General features: G+C 40.9%; 13 non-coding genes across 13 annotated transcripts; all 13 read right to left on the bottom strand.

Moving 5' to 3' along the window:
• Positions 1–1304: 1304 nt before the first annotated feature.
• On the bottom strand, positions 1305–1378 carry TRNAT-AGU (transfer RNA threonine (anticodon AGU)). The gene has a single exon. It is a non-coding gene; the product is annotated as a tRNA-Thr (tRNA).
• A 4126-nt stretch (positions 1379–5504) lies between these two features.
• TRNAT-AGU (transfer RNA threonine (anticodon AGU)) lies at positions 5505–5578 on the bottom strand. Its single transcript has one exon. It is a non-coding gene; the product is annotated as a tRNA-Thr (tRNA).
• Positions 5579–6344: 766 nt separating this feature from the next.
• On the bottom strand, positions 6345–6418 carry TRNAT-AGU (transfer RNA threonine (anticodon AGU)). The gene has a single exon. It is a non-coding gene; the product is annotated as a tRNA-Thr (tRNA).
• Positions 6419–7185: 767 nt separating this feature from the next.
• Positions 7186–7259, bottom strand: TRNAT-AGU (transfer RNA threonine (anticodon AGU)). The gene has a single exon. It is a non-coding gene; the product is annotated as a tRNA-Thr (tRNA).
• A 1608-nt stretch (positions 7260–8867) lies between these two features.
• Positions 8868–8941, bottom strand: TRNAT-AGU (transfer RNA threonine (anticodon AGU)). Its single transcript has one exon. It is a non-coding gene; the product is annotated as a tRNA-Thr (tRNA).
• Positions 8942–9708: 767 nt separating this feature from the next.
• On the bottom strand, positions 9709–9782 carry TRNAT-AGU (transfer RNA threonine (anticodon AGU)). Its single transcript has one exon. It is a non-coding gene; the product is annotated as a tRNA-Thr (tRNA).
• A 766-nt stretch (positions 9783–10548) lies between these two features.
• TRNAT-AGU (transfer RNA threonine (anticodon AGU)) lies at positions 10549–10622 on the bottom strand. Its single transcript has one exon. It is a non-coding gene; the product is annotated as a tRNA-Thr (tRNA).
• Positions 10623–11389: 767 nt separating this feature from the next.
• Positions 11390–11463, bottom strand: TRNAT-AGU (transfer RNA threonine (anticodon AGU)). The gene has a single exon. It is a non-coding gene; the product is annotated as a tRNA-Thr (tRNA).
• Positions 11464–12230: 767 nt separating this feature from the next.
• On the bottom strand, positions 12231–12304 carry TRNAT-AGU (transfer RNA threonine (anticodon AGU)). The gene has a single exon. It is a non-coding gene; the product is annotated as a tRNA-Thr (tRNA).
• A 766-nt stretch (positions 12305–13070) lies between these two features.
• On the bottom strand, positions 13071–13144 carry TRNAT-AGU (transfer RNA threonine (anticodon AGU)). The gene has a single exon. It is a non-coding gene; the product is annotated as a tRNA-Thr (tRNA).
• A 2448-nt stretch (positions 13145–15592) lies between these two features.
• On the bottom strand, positions 15593–15666 carry TRNAT-AGU (transfer RNA threonine (anticodon AGU)). The gene has a single exon. It is a non-coding gene; the product is annotated as a tRNA-Thr (tRNA).
• Positions 15667–16433: 767 nt separating this feature from the next.
• On the bottom strand, positions 16434–16507 carry TRNAT-AGU (transfer RNA threonine (anticodon AGU)). The gene has a single exon. It is a non-coding gene; the product is annotated as a tRNA-Thr (tRNA).
• Positions 16508–18117: 1610 nt separating this feature from the next.
• TRNAT-AGU (transfer RNA threonine (anticodon AGU)) lies at positions 18118–18191 on the bottom strand. Its single transcript has one exon. It is a non-coding gene; the product is annotated as a tRNA-Thr (tRNA).
• Between the last annotated feature and the right edge of the window lie 3110 nt (positions 18192–21301).

The raw sequence follows: 21301 nt of genomic DNA, 5'->3' as shown, positions 1-21301 counted from the left end.
TATATCTGGATACGGAATGACTGAAAAAAGTTATGTCTCCAGTGTCGAAATGTGTGTAATGCACTAGTAATTCATTTCCTTTATTGACCAGTGAGGTAGCCATGTATGGAGGTGCTGTAGAGTGAAAATCAAGTTTCAAATGGCAGTGATCCATGTGCCTGGATAGCTCAGTCGGTAGAGCATCAGACTTTTAATCTGAGGGTCCAGGGTTCAAGTCCCTGTTCAGGCGTACCTTTGCTTCTTTTACAAAAAATTAAGCAGGAAATATGAATTGCTCATTCTAATATGTGCTATTTCTGATGGCATCGCAACCTTGGGCAATATGACTCTAAGGTAGTGGAGTCCAGAGTTCTTGGATGCTTTGCCAACATATCAAGCCTGACTGTGCTTCTAAATAGCATGAAATAGCAATCTTTGTACAAAGTTTTAATATTGGGGAGACAGATTGGTCGAAAAAAAGCAGACAGGCGCTGCTGAGATTCTAACTCAGGATCTCCTGTTTACTAGACAGGCGCTTTAACCAACTAAGCCACAGCACCTTTTTTGCATCTGGTCTCCTTTCCTTCCTCGTGTAATCATTTAGAAGTGAAATCCACTTTTTTAAGGCTGGGCTTCTGTTGCAATATAACTTTTCAAAATGTTTTCCAATTGACTGAAACTCCATTGCACAAAACGAGCATGTCATTAATCGTCGATTTAGAGTGGACTGCATTGCCCAGTGTGTGCATTGAGGAGCACATGTTCGTATTTACTGGGGAGCAAGTTTGCACTCATGAATGTGGCAAAACATTCAAATCCGTAAGTGGGTGAACATTAAAGTCCTAGATGCTGCAAATCTCTATATCTGGATACGGAATGACTGAAAAAAGTTATGTCTCCAGTGTCAAAATGTGTGTAATGCACTAGTAATTCATTTCCTTTATTGACCAGTGAGGTAGCCATGTATGGAGGTGCTGTAGAGTGAAAATCAAGTTTCAAATGGCAGTGATCCATGTGCCTGGATAGCTCAGTCGGTAGAGCATCAGACTTTTAATCTGAGGGTCCAGGGTTCAAGTCCCTGTTCAGGCGTACCTTTGCTTCTTTTACAAAAAATTAAGCAGGAAATATGAATTGCTCATTCTAATATGTGCTATTTCTGATGGCATCGCAACCTTGGGCAATATGACTCTAAGGTAGTGGAGTCCAGAGTTCTTGGATGCTTTGCCAACATATGAAGCCTGACTGTGCTTCTAAATAGCATGAAATAGCAATCTTTGTACAAAGTTTTAATATTGGGGAGACAGATTGGTCGAAAAAAAGCAGACAGGCGCTGCTGAGATTCGAACTCAGGATCTCCTGTTTACTAGACAGGCGCTTTAACCAACTAAGCCACAGCACCTTTTTTGCATCTGGTCTCCTTTCCTTCCTCATGTAATCATTTAGAAGTGAAATCCACTTTTTTAAGGCTGGGCTTCTGTTGCAATATAACTTTTCAAAATGTTTTCCAATTGACTGAAACTCCATTGCACAAAACAAGCATGTCATTAATCGTCGATTTAGAGTGGACTGCATTGCCCAGTGTGTGCATTGAGGAGCACATGTTCGTCTTTACTGGGGAGCAAGTTTGCACTCATGAATGTGGCAAAACATTCAAATCCGTAAGTGGGTGAACATTAAAGTCCTAGATGCTGCAAATCTCTATATCTGGATACGGAATGACTGAAAAAAGTTATGTCTCCAGTGTCGAAATGTGTGTAATGCACTAGTAATTCATTTCCTTTATTGACCAGTGAGGTAGCCATGTATGGAGGTGCTGTAGAGTGAAAATCAAGTTTCAAATGGGCAGTGATCCCTGTGCCTGGATAGCTCAGTCGGTAGAGCATCAGACTTTTAATCTGAGGGTCCAGGGTTCAAGTCCCTGTTCAGGCGTACCTTTGCTTCTTTTACAAAAAATTAAGCAGGAAATATGAATTGCTCATTCTAATATGTGCTGTTTCTGATGGCATCGCAACCTTGGGCAATATGACTCTAAGGTAGTGGAGTCCAGAGTTCTTGGATGCTTTGCCAACATTTCAAGCCTGACTGTGCTTCTAAATAGCATGAAATAGCAATCTTTGTACAAAGTTTTAATATTGGGGAGACAGATTGGTCGAAAAAAAAGCAGACAGGCGCTGCTGAGATTCGAACTCAGGATCTCCTGTTTACTAGACAGGCACTTTAACCAACTAAGCCACAGCCCCTTTTTTGCATCTGGTCTCCTTTCCTTCCTCATGTAATCAATCAGAAGTGAAATCCACTTTTTTAAGGCTGGGCTTCTGTTGCAATATAACTTTTCAAAATGTTTTCCAATTGACTGAAACTCCATTGCACAAAACGAGCATGTCATTAATCGTCGATTTAGAGTGGACTGCATTGCCCAGTGTGTGCATTGAGGAGCACATGTTCGTCTTTACTGGGGAGCAAGTTTGCACTCATGAATGTGGCAAAACATTCAAATCCGTAAGTGGGTGAACATTAAAGTCCTAGATGCTGCAAATCTCTATATCTGGATACGGAATGACTGAAAAAAGTTATGTCTCCAGTGTCAAAATGTGTGTAATGCACTAGTAATTCATTTCCTTTATTGACCAGTGAGGTAGCCATGTATGGAGGTGCTGTAGAGTGAAAATCAAGTTTCAAATGGGCAGTGATCCCTGTGCCTGGATAGCTCAGTCGGTAGAGCATCAGACTTTTAATCTGAGGGTCCAGGGTTCAAGTCCCTGTTCAGGCGTACCTTTGCTTCTTTTACAAAAAATTAAGCAGGAAATATGAATTGCTCATTCTAATATGTGCTATTTCTGATGGCATCGCAACCTTGGGCAATATGACTCTAAGGTAGTGGAGTCCAGAGTTCTTGGATGCTTTGCCAACATATCAAGCCTGACTGTGCTTCTAAATAGCATGAAATAGCAATCTTTGTACAAAGTTTTAATATTGGGGAGACAGATTGGTCGAAAAAAAGCAGACAGGCGCTGCTGAGATTCTAACTCAGGATCTCCTGTTTACTAGACAGGCGCTTTAACCAACTAAGCCACAGCACCTTTTTTGCATCTGGTCTCCTTTCCTTCCTCATGTAATCATTTAGAAGTGAAATCCACTTTTTTAAGGCTGGGCTTCTGTTGCAATATAACTTTTCAAAATGTTTTCCAATTGACTGAAACTCCATTGCACAAAACAAGCATGTCATTAATCGTCGATTTAGAGTGGACTGCATTGCCCAGTGTGTGCATTGAGGAGCACATGTTCGTCTTTACTGGGGAGCAAGTTTGCACTCATGAATGTGGCAAAACATTCAAATCCGTAAGTGGGTGAACATTAAAGTCCTAGATGCTGCAAATCTCTATATCTGGATACGGAATGACTGAAAAAAGTTATGTCTCCAGTGTCAAAATGTGTGTAATGCACTAGTAATTCATTTCCTTTATTGACCAGTGAGGTAGCCATGTATGGAGGTGCTGTAGAGTGAAAATCAAGTTTCAAATGGCAGTGATCCATGTGCCTGGATAGCTCAGTCGGTAGAGCATCAGACTTTTAATCTGAGGGTCCAGGGTTCAAGTCCCTGTTCAGGCGTACCTTTGCTTCTTTTACAAAAAATTAAGCAGGAAATATGAATTGCTCATTCTAATATGTGCTATTTCTGATGGCATCGCAACCTTGGGCAATATGACTCTAAGGTAGTGGAGTCCAGAGTTCTTGGATGCTTTGCCAACATATGAAGCCTGACTGTGCTTCTAAATAGCATGAAATAGCAATCTTTGTACAAAGTTTTAATATTGGGGAGACAGATTGGTCGAAAAAAAGCAGACAGGCGCTGCTGAGATTCGAACTCAGGATCTCCTGTTTACTAGACAGGCGCTTTAACCAACTAAACCACAGCACCTTTTTTGCATCTGGTCTCCTTTCCTTCCTCATGTAATCATTTAGAAGTGAAATCCACTTTTTTAAGGCTGGGCTTCTGTTGCAATATAACTTTTCAAAATGTTTTCCAATTGACTGAAACTCCATTGCACAAAACAAGCATGTCATTAATCGTCGATTTAGAGTGGACTGCATTGCCCAGTGTGTGCATTGAGGAGCACATGTTCGTCTTTACTGGGGAGCAAGTTTGCACTCATGAATGTGGCAAAACATTCAAATCCGTAAGTGGGTGAACATTAAAGTCCTAGATGCTGCAAATCTCTATATCTGGATACGGAATGACTGAAAAAAGTTATGTCTCCAGTGTCGAAATGTGTGTAATGCACTAGTAATTCATTTCCTTTATTGACCAGTGAGGTAGCCATGTATGGAGGTGCTGTAGAGTGAAAATCAAGTTTCAAATGGGCAGTGATCCCTGTGCCTGGATAGCTCAGTCGGTAGAGCATCAGACTTTTAATCTGAGGGTCCAGGGTTCAAGTCCCTGTTCAGGCGTACCTTTGCTTCTTTTACAAAAAATTAAGCAGGAAATATGAATTGCTCATTCTAATATGTGCTATTTCTGATGGCATCGCAACCTTGGGCAATATGACTCTAAGGTAGTGGAGTCCAGAGTTCTTGGATGCTTTGCCAACATATCAAGCCTGACTGTGCTTCTAAATAGCATGAAATAGCAATCTTTGTACAAAGTTTTAATATTGGGGAGACAGATTGGTCGAAAAAAAGCAGACAGGCGCTGCTGAGATTCTAACTCAGGATCTCCTGTTTACTAGACAGGCGCTTTAACCAACTAAGCCACAGCACCTTTTTTGCATCTGGTCTCCTTTCCTTCCTCATGTAATCATTTAGAAGTGAAATCCACTTTTTTAAGGCTGGGCTTCTGTTGCAATATAACTTTTCAAAATGTTTTCCAATTGACTGAAACTCCATTGCACAAAACGAGCATGTCATTAATCGTCGATTTAGAGTGGACTGCATTGCCCAGTGTGTGCATTGAGGAGCACATGTTCGTCTTTACTGGGGAGCAAGTTTGCACTCATGAATGTGGCAAAACATTCAAATCCGTAAGTGGGTGAACATTAAAGTCCTAGATGCTGCAAATCTCTATATCTGGATACGGAATGACTGAAAAAAGTTATGTCTCCAGTGTCAAAATGTGTGTAATGCACTAGTAATTCATTTCCTTTATTGACCAGTGAGGTAGCCATGTATGGAGGATCTGTAGAGTGAAAATCAAGTTTCAAATAGGCGCGATCCTTGTGCCTGGATAGCTCAGTCGGTAGAGCATCAGACTTTTAATCTGAGGGTCCAGGGTTCAAGTCCCTGTTCAGGCGTACCTTTGCTTCTTTTACAAAAAATTAAGCAGGAAATATGAATTGCTCATTCTAATATGTGCTATTTCTGATGGCATCGCAACCTTGGGCAATATGACTCTAAGGTAGTGGAGTCCAGAATTCTTGGATGCTTTGCCAACATTTCAAGCCTGACTGTGCTTCTAAATAGCATGAAATAGCAATCTTTGTACAAAGTTTTAATATTGGGGAGACAGATTGGTCGAAAAAAAAGCAGACAGGCGCTGCTGAGATTCGAACTCAGGATCTCCTGTTTACTAGACAGGCGCTTTAACCAACTAAGCCACAGCACCTTTTTTGCATCTGGTCTCCTTTCCTTCCTCATGTAATCATTTAGAAGTGAAATCCACTTTTTTAAGGCTGGGCTTCTGTTGCAATATAACTTTTCAAAATGTTTTCCAATTGACTGAAACTCCATTGCACAAAACGAGCATGTCATTAATCGTCGATTTAGAGTGGACTGCATTGCCCAGTGTGTGCATTGAGGAGCACATGTTCGTCTTTACTGGGGAGCAAGTTTGCACTCATGAATGTGGCAAAACATTCAAATCCGTAAGTGGGTGAACATTAAAGTCCTAGATGCTGCAAATCTCTATATCTGGATACGGAATGACTGAAAAAAGTTATGTCTCCAGTGTCAAAATGTGTGTAATGCACTAGTAATTCATTTCCTTTATTGACCAGTGAGGTAGCCATGTATGGAGGTGCTGTAGAGTGAAAATCAAGTTTCAAATGGGCGTGATCCTTGTGCCTGGATAGCTCAGTCGGTAGAGCATCAGACTTTTAATCTGAGGGTCCAGGGTTCAAGTCCCGGTTCAGGGGTATCTTTGCTTCTTTTACAAAAAATTTAGCAGGAAATATGAATTGCTCATTCTAATATGTGCTATTTCTGATGGCATGGCAACCTTGGGCAATATGACTCTAAGGTAGTGGAGTCCAGAATTCTTGGATGCTTTGCCAACATTTCAAGCCTGACTGTGCTTCTAAATAGCATGAAATAACAATCTTTGTACAAAGTTTTAATATTGGGGAGACAGATTGGTCGAAAAAAAAGCAGACAGGCGCTGCTGAGATTCGAACTCAGGATCTCCTGTTTACTAGACAGGCGCTTTAACCAACTAAGCCACAGCACCTTTTTTGCATCTGGTCTCCTTTCCTTCCTCATGTAATCATTTAGAAGTGAAATCCACTTTTTTAAGGCTGGGCTTCTGTTGCAATATAACTTTTCAAAATGTTTTCCAATTGACTGAAACTCCATTGCACAAAACGAGCATGTCATTAATCGTCGATTTAGAGTGGACTGCATTGCCCAGTGTGTGCATTGAGGAGCACATGTTCGTCTTTACTGGGGAGCAAGTTTGCACTCATTAATGTGGCAAAACATTCAAATCCGTAAGTGGGTGAACATTAAAGTCCTAGATGCTGCAAATCTCTATATCTGGATACGGAATGACTGAAAAAAGTTATGTCTCCAGTGTCAAAATGTGTGTAATGCACTAGTAATTCATTTCCTTTATTGACCAGTGAGGTAGCCATGTATGGAGGTGCTGTAGAGTGAAAATCAAGTTTCAAATGGGCAGTGATCCCTGTGCCTGGATAGCTCAGTCGGTAGAGCATCAGACTTTTAATCTGAGGGTCCAGGGTTCAAGTCCCTGTTCAGGTGTATCTTTGCTTCTTTTACAAAAAATTTAGCAGGAAATATGAATTGCTCATTCTAATATGTGCTATTTCTGATGGCATCGCAACCTTGGGCAATATGACTCTAAGGTAGTGGAGTCCAGAATTCTTGGATGCTTTGCCAACGTTTCAAGCCTGACTGTGCTTCTAAATAGCATGAAATAACAATCTTTGTACAAAGTTTTAATATTGGGGAGACAGATTGGTCGAAAAAAAAGCAGACAGGCGCTGCTGAGATTCGAACTCAGGATCTCCTGTTTACTAGACAGGCGCTTTAACCAACTAAGCCACAGCACCTCTTTTGCATCTGATCTCCTGTCCTTCCTCATGTAATCATTTAGAAGTGAAATCCACTTTTTTTAAGGCTGGGCTTCTGTTGCAATATAACTTTACAAAATGTTTTCCAATTGACTGAAACTCCATTGCACAAAACGAGCATGTCATTAATCGTCGATTTAGAGTGGACTGCATTGCCCAGTGTGTGCATTGAGGAGCACATGTTCGTCTTTACTGGGGAGCAAGTTTGCACTCATGAATGTGGCAAAACATTCAAATCCGTAAGTGGGTGAACATTAAAGTCCTAGATGCTGCAAATCTCTATATCTGGATACGGAATGACTGAAAAAAGTTATGTCTCCAGTGTCAAAATGTGTGTAATGCACTAGTAATTAATTTCCTTTATTGACCAGTGAGGTAGCCATGTATGGAGGTGCTGTAGAGTGAAAATCAAGTTTCAAATGGGCGCGATCCTTGTGCCTGGATAGCTCAGTCGGTAGAGCATCAGACTTTTAATCTGAGGGTCCAGGGTTCAAGTCCCTGTTCAGGCGTACCTTTGCTTCTTTTACAAAAAATTAAGCAGGAAATATGAATTGCTCATTCTAATATGTGCTATTTCTGATGGCATCGCAACCTTGGGCAATATGACTCTAAGGTAGTGGAGTCCAGAATTCTTGGATGCTTTGCCAACATTTCAAGCCTGACTGTGCTTCTAAATAGCATGAAATAGCAATCTTTGTACAAAGTTTTAATATTGGGGAGACAGATTGGTCGAAAAAAAAGCAGACGGGCGCTGCTGAGATTCGAACTCAGGATCTCCTGTTTACTAGACAGGCGCTTTAACCAACTAAGCCACAGCACCTTTTTTGCATCTGGTCTCCTTTCCTTCCTCATGTAATCATTTAGAAGTGAAATCCACTTTTTTAAGGCTGGGCTTCTGTTGCAATATAACTTTTCAAAATGTTTTCCAATTGACTGAAACTCCATTGCACAAAACGAGCATGTCATTAATCGTCGATTTAGAGTGGACTGCATTGCCCAGTGTGTGCATTGAGGAGCACATGTTCGTCTTTACTGGGGAGCAAGTTTGCACTCATGAATGTGGCAAAACATTCAAATCCGTAAGTGGGTGAACATTAAAGTCCTAGATGCTGCAAATCTCTATATCTGGATACGGAATGACTGAAAAAAGTTATGTCTCCAGTGTCAAAATGTGTGTAATGCACTAGTAATTCATTTCCTTTATTGACCAGTGAGGTAGCCATGTATGGAGGTGCTGTAGAGTGAAAATCAAGTTTCAAATGGGCAGTGATCCCTGTGCCTGGATAGCTCAGTCGGTAGAGCATCAGACTTTTAATCTGAGGGTCCAGGGTTCAAGTCCCTGTTCAGGTGTATCTTTGCTTCTTTTACAAAAAATTTAGCAGGAAATATGAATTGCTCATTCTAATATGTGCTATTTCTGATGGCATCGCAACCTTGGGCAATATGACTCTAAGGTAGTGGAGTCCAGAATTCTTGGATGCTTTGCCAACGTTTCAAGCCTGACTGTGCTTCTAAATAGCATGAAATAACAATCTTTGTACAAAGTTTTAATATTGGGGAGACAGATTGGTCGAAAAAAAAGCAGACAGGCGCTGCTGAGATTCGAACTCAGGATCTCCTGTTTACTAGACAGGCGCTTTAACCAACTAAGCCACAGCACCTCTTTTGCATCTGATCTCCTGTCCTTCCTCATGTAATCATTTAGAAGTGAAATCCACTTTTTTTAAGGCTGGGCTTCTGTTGCAATATAACTTTACAAAATGTTTTCCAATTGACTGAAACTCCATTGCACAAAACGAGCATGTCATTAATCGTCGATTTAGAGTGGACTGCATTGCCCAGTGTGTGCATTGAGGAGCACATGTTCGTCTTTACTGGGGAGCAAGTTTGCACTCATGAATGTGGCAAAACATTCAAATCCGTAAGTGGGTGAACATTAAAGTCCTAGATGCTGCAAATCTCTATATCTGGATACGGAATGACTGAAAAAAGTTATGTCTCCAGTGTCAAAATGTGTGTAATGCACTAGTAATTCATTTCCTTTATTGACCAGTGAGGTAGCCATGTATGGAGGTGCTGTAGAGTGAAAATCAAGTTTCAAATGGGCGCGATCCTTGTGCCTGGATAGCTCAGTCGGTAGAGCATCAGACTTTTAATCTGAGGGTCCAGGGTTCAAGTCCCTGTTCAGGCGTACCTTTGCTTCTTTTACAAAAAATTAAGCAGGAAATATGAATTGCTCATTCTAATATGTGCTATTTCTGATGGCATCGCAACCTTGGGCAATATGACTCTAAGGTAGTGGAGTCCAGAATTCTTGGATGCTTTGCCAACATTTCAAGCCTGACTGTGCTTCTAAATAGCATGAAATAGCAATCTTTGTACAAAGTTTTAATATTGGGGAGACAGATTGGTCGAAAAAAAAGCAGACAGGCGCTGCTGAGATTCGAACTCAGGATCTCCTGTTTACTAGACAGGCGCTTTAACCAACTAAGCCACAGCACCTTTTTTGCATCTGGTCTCCTTTCCTTCCTCATGTAATCATTTAGAAGTGAAATCCACTTTTTTAAGGCTGGGCTTCTGTTGCAATATAACTTTTCAAAATGTTTTCCAATTGACTGAAACTCCATTGCACAAAACGAGCATGTCATTAATCGTCGATTTAGAGTGGACTGCATTGCCCAGTGTGTGCATTGAGGAGCACATGTTCGTCTTTACTGGGGAGCAAGTTTGCACTCATGAATGTGGCAAAACATTCAAATCCGTAAGTGGGTGAACATTAAAGTCCTAGATGCTGCAAATCTCTATATCTGGATACGGAATGACTGAAAAAAGTTATGTCTCCAGTGTCAAAATGTGTGTAATGCACTAGTAATTCATTTCCTTTATTGACCAGTGAGGTAGCCATGTATGGAGGTGCTGTAGAGTGAAAATCAAGTTTCAAATGGGCGTGATCCTTGTGCCTGGATAGCTCAGTCGGTAGAGCATCAGACTTTTAATCTGAGGGTCCAGGGTTCAAGTCCCGGTTCAGGGGTATCTTTGCTTCTTTTACAAAAAATTTAGCAGGAAATATGAATTGCTCATTCTAATATGTGCTATTTCTGATGGCATGGCAACCTTGGGCAATATGACTCTAAGGTAGTGGAGTCCAGAATTCTTGGATGCTTTGCCAACATTTCAAGCCTGACTGTGCTTCTAAATAGCATGAAATAACAATCTTTGTACAAAGTTTTAATATTGGGGAGACAGATTGGTCGAAAAAAAAGCAGACAGGCGCTGCTGAGATTCGAACTCAGGATCTCCTGTTTACTAGACAGGCGCTTTAACCAACTAAGCCACAGCACCTTTTTTGCATCTGGTCTCCTTTCCTTCCTCATGTAATCATTTAGAAGTGAAATCCACTTTTTTAAGGCTGGGCTTCTGTTGCAATATAACTTTTCAAAATGTTTTCCAATTGACTGAAACTCCATTGCACAAAACGAGCATGTCATTAATCGTCGATTTAGAGTGGACTGCATTGCCCAGTGTGTGCATTGAGGAGCACATGTTCGTCTTTACTGGGGAGCAAGTTTGCACTCATGAATGTGGCAAAACATTCAAATCCGTAAGTGGGTGAACATTAAAGTCCTAGATGCTGCAAATCTCTATATCTGGATACGGAATGACTGAAAAAAGTTATGTCTCCAGTGTCAAAATGTGTGTAATGCACTAGTAATTCATTTCCTTTATTGACCAGTGAGGTAGCCATGTATGGAGGTGCTGTAGAGTGAAAATCAAGTTTCAAATGGGCAGTGATCCCTGTGCCTGGATAGCTCAGTCGGTAGAGCATCAGACTTTTAATCTGAGGGTCCAGGGTTCAAGTCCCTGTTCAGGTGTATCTTTGCTTCTTTTACAAAAAATTTAGCAGGAAATATGAATTGCTCATTCTAATATGTGCTATTTCTGATGGCATCGCAACCTTGGGCAATATGACTCTAAGGTAGTGGAGTCCAGAATTCTTGGATGCTTTGCCAACGTTTCAAGCCTGACTGTGCTTCTAAATAGCATGAAATAACAATCTTTGTACAAAGTTTTAATATTGGGGAGACAGATTGGTCGAAAAAAAAGCAGACAGGCGCTGCTGAGATTCGAACTCAGGATCTCCTGTTTACTAGACAGGCGCTTTAACCAACTAAGCCACAGCACCTCTTTTGCATCTGATCTCCTGTCCTTCCTCATGTAATCATTTAGAAGTGAAATCCACTTTTTTTAAGGCTGGGCTTCTGTTGCAATATAACTTTACAAAATGTTTTCCAATTGACTGAAACTCCATTGCACAAAACGAGCATGTCATTAATCGTCGATTTAGAGTGGACTGCATTGCCCAGTGTGTGCATTGAGGAGCACATGTTCGTCTTTACTGGGGAGCAAGTTTGCACTCATGAATGTGGCAAAACATTCAAATCTGTAAGTGGGTGAACATTAAAGTCCTAGATGCTGCAAATCTCTATATCTGGATACGGAATGACTGAAAAAAGTTATGTCTCCAGTGTCAAAATGTGTGTAATGCACTAGTAATTCATTTCCTTTATTGACCAGTGAGGTAGCCATGTATGGAGGTGCTGTAGAGTGAAAATCAAGTTTCAAATGGGCGCGATCCTTGTGCCTGGATAGCTCAGTCGGTAGAGCATCAGACTTTTAATCTGAGGGTCCAGGGTTCAAGTCCCTGTTCAGGCGTACCTTTGCTTCTTTTACAAAAAATTAAGCAGGAAATATGAATTGCTCATTCTAATATGTGCTATTTCTGACGGCATCGCAACCTTGGGCAATATGACTCTAAGGTAGTGGAGTCCAGAATTCTTGGATGCTTTGCCAACATTTCAAGCCTGACTGTGCTTCTAAATAGCATGAAATAGCAATCTTTGTACAAAGTTTTAATATTGGGGAGACAGATTGGTCGAAAAAAAAGCAGACAGGCGCTGCTGAGATTCGAACTCAGGATCTCCTGTTTACTAGACAGGCGCTTTAACCAACTAAGCCACAGCACCTTTTTTGCATCTGGTCTCCTTTCCTTCCTCATGTAATCATTTAGAAGTGAAATCCACTTTTTTAAGGCTGGGCTTCTGTTGCAATATAACTTTTCAAAATGTTTTCCAATTGACTGAAACTCCATTGCACAAAACGAGCATGTCATTAATCGTCGATTTAGAGTGGACTGCATTGCCCAGTGTGTGCATTGAGGAGCACATGTTCGTCTTTACTGGGGAGCAAGTTTGCACTCATGAATGTGGCAAAACATTCAAATCCGTAAGTGGGTGAACATTAAAGTCCTAGATGCTGCAAATCTCTATATCTGGATACGGAATGACTGAAAAAAGTTATGTCTCCAGTGTCAAAATGTGTGTAATGCACTAGTAATTCATTTCCTTTATTGACCAGTGAGGTAGCCATGTATGGAGGTGCTGTAGAGTGAAAATCAAGTTTCAAATGGGCGTGATCCTTGTGCCTGGATAGCTCAGTCGGTAGAGCATCAGACTTTTAATCTGAGGGTCCAGGGTTCAAGTCCCGGTTCAGGGGTATCTTTGCTTCTTTTACAAAAAATTTAGCAGGAAATATGAATTGCTCATTCTAATATGTGCTATTTCTGATGGCATGGCAACCTTGGGCAATATGACTCTAAGGTAGTGGAGTCCAGAATTCTTGGATGCTTTGCCAACATTTCAAGCCTGACTGTGCTTCTAAATAGCATGAAATAACAATCTTTGTACAAAGTTTTAATATTGGGGAGACAGATTGGTCGAAAAAAAAGCAGACAGGCGCTGCTGAGATTCGAACTCAGGATCTCCTGTTTACTAGACAGGCGCTTTAACCAACTAAGCCACAGCACCTTTTTTGCATCTGGTCTCCTTTCCTTCCTCATGTAATCATTTAGAAGTGAAATCCACTTTTTTAAGGCTGGGCTTCTGTTGCAATATAACTTTTCAAAATGTTTTCCAATTGACTGAAACTCCATTGCACAAAACGAGCATGTCATTAATCGTCGATTTAGAGTGGACTGCATTGCCCAATGTGTGCATTGAGGAGCACATGTTCGTCTTTACTGGGGAGCAAGTTTGCACTCATTAATGTGGCAAAACATTCAAATCCGTAAGTGGGTGAACATTAAAGTCCTAGATGCTGCAAATCTCTATATCTGGATACGGAATGACTGAAAAAAGTTATGTCTCCAGTGTCAAAATGTGTGTAATGCACTAATAATTCATTTCCTTTATTGACCAGTGAGGTAGCCATGTATGGAGGTGCTGTAGAGTGAAAATCAAGTTTCAAATGGGCAGTGATCCCTGTGCCTGGATAGCTCAGTCGGTAGAGCATCAGACTTTTAATCTGAGGGTCCAGGGTTCAAGTCCCTGTTCAGGTGTATCTTTGCTTCTTTTACAAAAAATTTAGCAGGAAATATGAATTGCTCATTCTAATATGTGCTATTTCTGATGGCATCGCAACCTTGGGCAATATGACTCTAAGGTAGTGGAGTCCAGAATTCTTGGATGCTTTGCCAACGTTTCAAGCCTGACTGTGCTTCTAAATAGCATGAAATAACAATCTTTGTACAAAGTTTTAATATTGGGGAGACAGATTGGTCGAAAAAAAAGCAGACAGGCGCTGCTGAGATTCGAACTCGGGATCTCCTGTTTACTAGACAGGCGCTTTAACCAACTAAGCCACAGCACCTCTTTTGCATCTGATCTCCTGTCCTTCCTCATGTAATCATTTAGAAGTGAAATCCACTTTTTTTAAGGCTGGGCTTCTGTTGCAATATAACTTTACAAAATGTTTTCCAATTGACTGAAACTCCATTGCACAAAACGAGCATGTCATTAATCGTCGATTTAGAGTGGACTGCATTGCCCAGTGTGTGCATTGAGGAGCACATGTTCGTCTTTACTGGGGAGCAAGTTTGCACTCATGAATGTGGCAAAACATTCAAATCCGTAAGTGGGTGAACATTAAAGTCCTAGATGCTGCAAATCTCTATATCTGGATACGGAATGACTGAAAAAAGTTATGTCTCCAGTGTCAAAATGTGTGTAATGCACTAGTAATTCATTTCCTTTATTGACCAGTGAGGTCGCCATGTATGGAGGTGCTGTAGAGTGAAAATCAAGTTTCAAATGGCAGTGATCCATCTGCCTGGATAGCTCAGTCGGTAGAGCATCAGACTTTTAATCTGAGGGTCCAGGGTTCAAGTCCCTGTTCAGGCGTACCTTTGCTTCTTTTACAAAAAATTAAGCAGGAAATATGAATTGCTCATTCTAATATGTGCTATTTCTGATGGCATCGCAACCTTGGGCAATATGACTCTAAGGTAGTGGAGTCCAGAGTTCTTGGATGCTTTGCCAACATTTCAAGCCTGACTGTGCTTCTAAATAGCATGAAATAGCAATCTTTGTACAAAGTTTTAATATTGGGGAGACAGATTGGTCGAAAAAAAAGCAGACAGGCGCTGCTGAGATTCGAACTCAGGATCTCCTGTTTACTAGACATGCGCTTTAACCAACTAAGCCACAGCACCTTTTTTGCATCTGGTCTCCTTTCCTTCCTCATGTAATCATTTAGAAGTGAAATCCACTTTTTTAAGGCTGGGCTTCTGTTGCAATATAACTTTTCAAAATGTTTTCCAATTGACTGAAACTCCATTGCACAAAACGAGCATGTCATTAATCGTCGATTTAGAGTGGACTGCATTGCCCAGTGTGTGCATTGAGGAGCACATGTTCGTCTTTACTGGGGAGCAAGTTTGCACTCATGAATGTGGCAAAATATTCAAATCCGTAAGTGGGTGAACATTAAAGTCCTAGATGCTGCAAATCTCTATATCTGGATACGGAATGACTGAAAAAAGTTATGTCTCCAGTGTCAAAATGTGTGTAATGCACTAGTAATTCATTTCCTTTATTGACCAGTGAGGTAGCCATGTATGGAGGTGCTGTAGAGTGAAAATCAAGTTTCAAATGGGCAGTGATCCTTGTGCCTGGATAGCTCAGTCGGTAGAGCATCAGACTTTTAATCTGAGGGTCCAGGGTTCAAGTCCCTGTTCAGGCGTACCTTTGCTTCTTTTACAAAAAATTAAGCAGGAAATATGAATTGCTCATTCTAATATGTGCTATTTCTGATGGCATCGCAACCTTGGGCAATATGACTCTAAGGTAGTGGAGTCCAGAGTTCTTGGATGCTTTGCCAACATATCAAGCCTGACTGTGCTTCTAAATAGCATGAAATAGCAATCTTTGTACAAAGTTTTAATATTGGGGAGACAGATTGGTCGAAAAAAAGCAGACAGGCGCTGCTGAGATTCGAACTCAGGATCTCCTGTTTACTAGACAGGCGCTTTAACCAACTAAGCCACAGCACCTTTTTTGCATCTGGTCTCCTTTCCTTCCTCATGTAATCATTTAGAAGTGAAATCCACTTTTTTAAGGCTGGGCTTCTGTTGCAATATAACTTTACAAAATGTTTTCCAATTGACTGAAACTCCATTGCACAAAACGAGCATGTCATTAATCGTTGATTTAGAGTGGACTGCATTGCCCAGTGTGTGTATTGAGGAGCACATGTTCGCCTTTACTGGGGAGCAATTTTGCACTCATGAATGTGGCAAAACATTCAAATCCGTAAGTGGGTGAACATTTAAGTCCTAGATGCTCCAAATCTCAATATCTGGATACGGAATGACTGAAAAAAGTTATGTCTCCAGTGTCAAAATGTGTGTAATGCACTAGTAATTCATTTCCTTTATTGACCATTGAGGTAGCCATGTATGGCGGTGCTGTAGAGTGAAAATCAAGTTTCAAATGGGCAGTGATCCCTGTGCCTGCATAGCTCAGTCGGTAGAGCTTCAGACTTTTAATCTGAGGGTCCAGGGTTCAAGTCCCTGTTCAGGCGTACCTTTGCTTCTTTTACAAAAAATTAAGCAGGAAATATGAATTGCTCATTCTAATATGTGCTATTTCTGATAGCATCGCAACCTTGGGCAATATGACTCTAAGGTAGTTGAGTCCAGAGTTCTTGGATGCTTTGCCAACATTTCAAGCCTGACTGTGCTTCTAAATAGCATGAAATAGCAATCTTTGTACAAAGTTTTAATATTGGGGAGACAGATTGTTCGAAAAAAAAGCAGACAGGCGCTGCTGAGATTCGAACTCAGGATCTCCTGTTTACTAGACAGGCGCTTTAACCAACTAAGCCACAGCACCTTTTTTGCATCTGGTCTCCTTTCCTTCCTCATGTAATCATTTAGAAGTGAAATCCACTTTTTTAAGGCTGGGCTTCTATTGCAATATAACTTTTCAAAATGTTTTCCAATTGACTGAAACTCCATTGCACAAAACGAGCATGTCATTAATCGTCGATTTAGAGTGGACTGCATTGCCCAGTGTGTGCATTGAGGAGCACATGTTCGTCTTTACTGGGGAGCAAGTTTGCACTCATGAATGTGGCAAAACATTCAAATCCGTAAGTGGGTGAACATTAAAGTCCTAGATGCTGCAAATCTCTATATCTGGATACGGAATGACTGAAAAAAAGTTATGTCTCCAGTGTCAAAATGTGTGTAATGCACTAGTAATTCATTTCCTTTATTGACCAGTGAGGTAGCCATGTATGGAGGTGCTGTAGAGTGAAAATCAAGTTTCAAATAGCAGTGATCCTTGTGTCCGGATAGCTCAGTCGGTAGAGCATCAGACTTTTAATCTGAGGGCCCAGGGTTCAAGTCCCTGTTCAGGCGTACCTGTGCTTCTTTTACAAAAAATTAAGCAGGAAATATGAATTGCTCATTCTAATATGTGCTATTTCTGATGGCATCGCAACCTTGGGCAATATGACTCTAAGGTAGTGGAGTCCAGAGTTCTTGGATGCTTTGCCAACATTTCAAGCCTGACTGTGCTTCTAAATAGCATGAAATAGCAATCTTTGTACAAAGTTTTAATATTTGGGAGACAGATTGGTCGAAAAAAAAAAGCAGAGAGGCGCTGCTGAGATTCGACCTCAGGACCTCCTGTTTACTAAACAGGCGCATTAACCAACTAAGCCAAGCACCTTTTTTTGCATCTGGTCTCCTTTCCTTCCTCATGTAATCATTTAGAAGTGAAATCCACTTTTTTTAAGGCTGGGCTTCTGTTGCAATATAACTTTTCAAAATGTTTTCCAATTGACTGAAACTCCATTGCACAAAACGAGCATGTCATTAATCGTCGATTTAGAGCGGACTGCATTGCCCAGTGTGTGCATTGAGGAGCACATGTTCGTCTTTACTGGGGAGCAAGTTTGCACTCATGAATGTTGCAAAACATTCAAATCCGTAAGTGGGTGACCATTAAAGTCCTAGATGCTGCAAATCTCTATATCTGGATACGGAATGACTGAAAAAAGTTATGTCTCCAGTGTCAAAATGTGTGTAATGCACTAGTAATTCATTTCCTTTATTGACCAGTGAGGTAGCCATGTATGGAGGTGCTGTAGAGTGAAAATCAAGTTTCAAATGGCAGTGATCCATCTGCCTGGATAGCTCAGTCGGTAGAGCATCAGACTTTTAATCTGAGGGTCCAGGGTTCAAGTCCCTGTTCAGGCGTACCTTTGCTTCTTTTACAAAAAATTAAGCAGGAAATATGAATTGCTCATTCTAATATGTGCTATTTCTGATGGCATCGCAACCTTGGGCAATATGACTCTAAGGTAGTGGAGTCCAGAGTTCTTGGATGCTTTGCCAACATTTCAAGCCTGACTGTGCTTCTAAATAGCATGAAATAGCAATCTTTGTACAAAGTTTTAATATTGGGGAGACAGATTGGTCGAAAAAAAAGCAGACAGGCGCTGCTGAGATTCGAACTCAGGATCTCCTGTTTACTAGACAGGCGCTTTAACCAACTAAGCCACAGCACCTTTTTTGCATCTGGTCTCCTTTCCTTCCTCATGTAATCATTTAGAAGTGAAATCCACTTTTTTAAGGCTGGGCTTCTATTGCAATATAACTTTTCAAAATGTTTTCCAATTGACTGAAACTCCATTGCACAAAACGAGCATGTCATTAATCGTCGATTTAGAGTGGACTGCATTGCCCAGTGTGTGCATTGAGGAGCACATGTTCGTCTTTACTGGGGAGCAAGTTTGCACTCATGAATGTGGCAAAACATTCAAATCCGTAAGTGGGTGAACATTAAAGTCCTAGATGCTGCAAATCTCTATATCTGGATACGGAATGACTGAAAAAAGTTATGTCTCCAGTGTCAAAATGTGTGTAATGCACTAGTAATTCATTTCCTTTATTGACCAGTGAGGTAGCCATGTATGGAGGTGCTGTAGAGTGAAAATCAAGTTTCAAATGGGCAGTGATCCCTGTGCCTGGATAGCTCAGTAGGTAGAGCATCAGACTTTTAATCTGAGGGTCCAGGGTTCAAGTCCCTGTTCAGGCGTATCTTTGCTTCTTTTACAAAAAATTTAGCAGGAAATATGAATTGCTCATTCTAATATGTGCTATTTCTGATGGCATCGCAACCTTGGGCAATATGACTCTAAGGTAGTGGAGTCCAGAATTCTTGGATGCTTTGCCAACATTTCAAGCCTGACTGTGCTTCTAAATAGCATGAAATAGCAATCTTTGTACAAAGTTTTAATATTGGGGAGACAGATTGGTCGAAAAAAAAGCAGACAGGCGCTGCTGAGATTCGAACTCAGGATCTCCTGTTTACTAGACAGGCGCTTTAACCAACTAAGTCACAGCACCTTTTTTGCATCTGGTCTCCTTTCCTTCCTCATGTAATCATTTAGAAGTGAAATCCACTTTTTAAGGCTGGGCTTCTGTTGCAATATAACTTTTCAAAATGTTTTCCAATTGACTGAAACTCCATTGCACAAAACGAGCATGTCATTAATCGTCGATTTAGAGTGGACTGCATTGCCCAGTGTGTGCATTGAGGAGCACATGTTCGTCTTTACTGGGGAGCAAGTTTGCACTCATTAATGTGGCAAAACATTCAAATCCGTAAGTGGGTGAACATTAAAGTCCTAGATGCTGCAAATCTCTATATCTGGATACGGAATGACTGAAAAAAGTTATGTCTCCAGTGTCAAAATGTGTGTAATGCACTAGTAATTCATTTCCTTTATTGACCAGTGAGGTAGCCATGTATGGAGGTGCTGTAGAGTGAAAATCAAGTTTCAAATGGCAGTGATCCATCTGCCTGGATAGCTCAGTCGGTAGAGCATCAGACTTTTAATCTGAGGGTCCAGGGTTCAAGTCCCTGTTCAGGCGTACCTTTGCTTCTTTTACAAAAAAATAAGCAGGAAATATGAATTGCTCATTCTAATATGTGCTATTTCTGATGGCATCGCAACCTTGGGCAATATGACTCTAAGGTAGTGGAGTCCAGAGTTCTTGGATGCTTTGCCAACATTTCAAGCCTGACTGTGCTTCTAAATAGCATGAAACAGCAATCTTTGTACAAAGTTTTAATATTGGGGAGACAGATTGGTCGAAAAAAAAGCAGACAGGTGCTGCTGAGATTCGAACTCAGGATCTCCTGTTTACTAGAAAGGCGCTTTAACCAACTAAGCCACAGCACCTTTTTTGCATCTGGTCTCCTTTCCTTCCTCATGTAATCATTTAGAAGTGAAATCCACTTTTTTAAGGCTGGGCTTCTGTTGCAATATAACTTTTCAAAATGTTTTCCAATTGACTGAAACTCCATTGCACAAAACAAGCATGTCATTAATCGTCGATTTAGAGTGGACTGCATTGCCCAGTGTGTGCATTGAGGAGCACATGTTCGTCTTTACTGGGGAGCAAGTTTGCACTCATGAATGTGGCAAAACATTCAAATCCGTAAGTGGGTGAACATTAAAGTCCTAGATGCTGCAAATCTCTATATCTGGATACGGAATGACTGAAAAAAGTTATGTCTTCAGTGTCGAAATGTGTGTAATGCACTAGTAATTCATTTCCTTTATTGACCAGTGAGGTAGCCATGTATGGAGGTGCTGTAGAGTGAAAATCAAGTTTCAAATGGGCAGTGATCCCTGTGCCTGGATAGCTCAGTCGGTAGAGCATCAGACTTTTAATCTGAGGGTCCAGGGTTCAAGTCCCTGTTCAGGCGTACCTTTGCTTCTTTTACAAAAAAGAAGCAGGAAATATGAATTGCTCATTCTAATATGTGCTGTTTCTGATGGCATCGCAACCTTGGGCAATATGACTCTAAGGTAGTGGAGTCCAGAGTTCTTGGATGCTTTGCCAACATTTCAAGCCTGACTGTGCTTCTAAATAGCATGAAATAGCAATCTTTGTACAAAGTTTTAATATTGGGGAGACAGATTGGTCGAAAAAAAAGCAGACAGGCGCTGCTGAGATTCGAACTCAGGATCTCCTGTTTACTAGACAGGCGCTTTAACCAACTAAGCCACAGCCCCTTTTTTGCATCTGGTCTCCTTTCCTTCCTCATGTAATCAATCAGAAGTGAAATCCACTTTTTTAAGGCTGGGCTTCTGTTGCAATATAACTTTTCAAAATGTTTTCCAATTGACTGAAACTCCATTGCACAAAACGAGCATGTCATTAATCGTCGATTTAGAGTGGACTGCATTGCCCAGTGTGTGCATTGAGGAGCACATGTTCGTCTTTACTGGGGAGCAAGTTTGCACTCATGAATGTGGCAAAACATTCAAATCCGTAAGTGGGTGAACATTAAAGTCCTAGATGCTGCAAATCTCTATATCTGGATACGGAATGACTGAAAAAAGTTATGTCTCCAGTGTCAAAATGTGTGTAATGCACTAGTAATTCATTTCCTTTATTGACCAGTGAGGTAGCCATGTATGGAGGTGCTGTAGAGTGAAAATCAAGTTTCAAATGGGCAGTGATCCCTGTGCCTGGATAGCTAAGTCGGTAGAGCATCAGACTTTTAATCTGAGGGTCCAGGGTTCAAGTCCCTGTTCAGGCGTACCTTTGCTTCTTTTACAAAAAATTAAGCAGGAAATATGAATTGCTCATTCTAATATGT

This window comes from Ambystoma mexicanum, unplaced genomic scaffold (genome assembly GCF_040938575.1).
Source record: "Ambystoma mexicanum isolate Mex_15411 unplaced genomic scaffold, UKY_AmexF1_1 Mex_scaf1, whole genome shotgun sequence".
Classification (NCBI taxonomy): domain Eukaryota; kingdom Metazoa; phylum Chordata; class Amphibia; order Caudata; family Ambystomatidae; genus Ambystoma; species Ambystoma mexicanum.
This window is presented reverse-complemented; position numbering and strand designations above follow the sequence as displayed.